Here is a 2,500-nt window from a genome sequence, read left to right as displayed (position 1 = left end):
CACAAACATGAAACCACACACCCATACACCTCTTCTCAAATCTACTAAAATACTTGCTAAAATACTAGTCACAGACATACAAAAATACACTTTTATTTACACAGATCTTCTCAGCCTACTCACACATATAGTATATTCAGAGTAGTATAATATAACACTATCACATCTGAAATATCAATGGTTTTCAAGATTCAAAATACACTTTCACAGTCTGCACTATAACACTGGGCAGCCATACTGTACTTTGGCTGTCTTCCCAAGTACTTTAGGTTAGTAGGACTCTTACAGTATGTTCTGGCCCCTGACCGGTCAATCTGTCAGCTTCAGTCTGTCACGTTTCATGCTTTAACACCGTAAAAATCTTTCAGTAGGTCACCCAAACATTGCCATCAAGGCATCAACATCCAGTACTGACATCATACTGGTCAGTATCTTGAGTTATGTAGTTTTCTATTGCCTCTCAACTTCACTTATCTACAGTCCTAGCAAATTAGTTGTGTAAGTGATATTTGTGCTGCTCTCTCTCTCCTAAAACCATGGTGGCTACTGACAGATGCCCTGCTTGTAGTTGTGGTTATTGTCAAATCAATCTTAAATCCAATCAACAGCTTTATCTGTTCAATACAAATACCTGCTGTGCACTGCTGAATTTTTATAGCTACGAGTGAATAGACTTAACATTCAGAATGACCTCCGGTTTCCCTGTGGAAATAATAAACAGGTGCATTCTGGGCACTCTACACTTCACCTGTTTATTACTGTAGTACCATGGGGAAGATTGAGGTCATCCTCAACATGGGAACCAGGGGACTGGGCAACGATGAGTCACCGCAGCTACTTTCAGATTCCTGCTTGCATCTGTTTTGTCATGTTGTCATTCTCTACATTTGACACCTAATCAACAGCTTTGCCATTTGAAGAGCATGTTCTCCCTTTTATGAACTTATTAGTAAAGAAGAGCATGTTCTCCCTTTTATGAACTTATTACTAAAGAAGAGCATGTTCTCCCTTTTATGAACTTATTAGTAAATAAGAGCATGTTCTCCCTTTTATGAACTTATTAGTAAAGTTGGCACAAAGAATAAATACGGCCACATATTGTATGACTTCTTTTTGCAATATGTTAACAAAACGCTGTTGCCGAATAACAATATTTTCACTAAAATATTAAACTACAATTCTGCAATTCATATTCTAAGCAGACTCATTTGGGAATTTGACTAACCACTCAAATTCAAAGGTAGTATAAAATAAAATAACAAATGAAGAGTTTGGTTCCAAAACACTATATCTCCATTTTTTTAAAAATATTAAAAAGTTGTGTTATTCAATTGTGTATTTCAGGTAATATAAATACAATTGCAGTTGAGTTGTTTTGATTGAGTAAAGATAAATTAAATAACAATAATCCAATTACAGGTCTACTGAAATTACTTGGAAAACAAAATGTAAAAAAAATGATTTATGAAAATTCATTAAAATGGAGGATATAGGGTTTTGGAACCAAACTCTTCAAATGTTGATGTTAATATAAATGTATGTCGTTTTTATAAATACATATACATCCATATTTACCATTATAGTAAATGTAGGATTAGTATAGTAAAAGATGGAATGACTAGGAGCATGTGGCTGTTGGATGAAGCACTGGCCCCAACCTAAATCATCCAATCATAAGGTCTCATATTCCCCAACATACAAACGGCACGCTCCCACACACCGCCTCCTGTCATGAGGAGGAAGAGGAGCAGCCAAGAGGCCCGCTGGCGTGTGCTGTAGTTCCAGTGCGGGAGTCGTGGCCAGTGACGGGCTGCCAGTGCTGTCCTCCCTCAGCTCATTGAGAATTCACCTCAGTGCCTTCGCACAGCTAAATTTGCTCTTCAGAGTCATCTCCTGACAGAACCCGCCATCATTTGGTTCGGGGCCGTGGGGAGTGAAAGGTGAGAGACCCCCATATGGGCGACTCCCACCCAGGGAATCGTGTTTCCCCGTAGCCCAGTGAGAGGCTTTGATCGGGGCTTGGCTTTCTCCGAGGACTGGGGTAGCATGGAGGTCGACCAAGAGAGAATGGAGAGTGGGAGAGTGGGAGAGGGACGATGTGATGTGAAGGACAAATTGAGAGGAGAAAACAAGTCCAAGGAACAGAAGAGATATCAAAGATGTGACAGAGAGAGAGAGAGAGAGAGAGAGAGAGAGAGAGAGAGAGAGAGAGAGAGAGAGAGAGAGAGAGAGAGAGAGAGAGAGAGAAGATAGGGAAGCTCAACACAACGGACAAAATCGCATTTGCACGTCAGCGGGAGTGAATCGGAAACAATCCACATCCCCTACACCCTCACCAGCAATCCCCTGTCACCATGCTCTCTCTCTCTCTCTCACTCTCTCTCTCTCTCACTCTCTCTCTCTCTCACTTTCACACACACAAACAGACACACACTCACACACACATATACAAATTAAAGTCCCAAAATGAAAATGCCCAAAATGAAAAACATGTTTGTAA

The 2,500-nt window shown here is 40.3% G+C and overlaps 1 protein-coding gene across 1 annotated transcript in view; it reads right to left on the bottom strand.

Annotated features, from left to right (window-relative positions):
• Positions 1–2,500, bottom strand: part of ptprn2 (protein tyrosine phosphatase receptor type N2) — a 198,349-nt gene that overhangs the window by 127,431 nt on the left and 68,418 nt on the right. The window lies entirely within an intron of this gene.

Source organism: Alosa alosa, chromosome 16, assembly GCF_017589495.1.
Source record: "Alosa alosa isolate M-15738 ecotype Scorff River chromosome 16, AALO_Geno_1.1, whole genome shotgun sequence".
In the NCBI taxonomy this organism is placed as follows: Eukaryota; Metazoa; Chordata; class Actinopteri; order Clupeiformes; family Clupeidae; genus Alosa; species Alosa alosa.
Note: the sequence above shows the minus strand (reverse complement) of the source record. Positions and strands in the feature narration are given on the sequence as shown.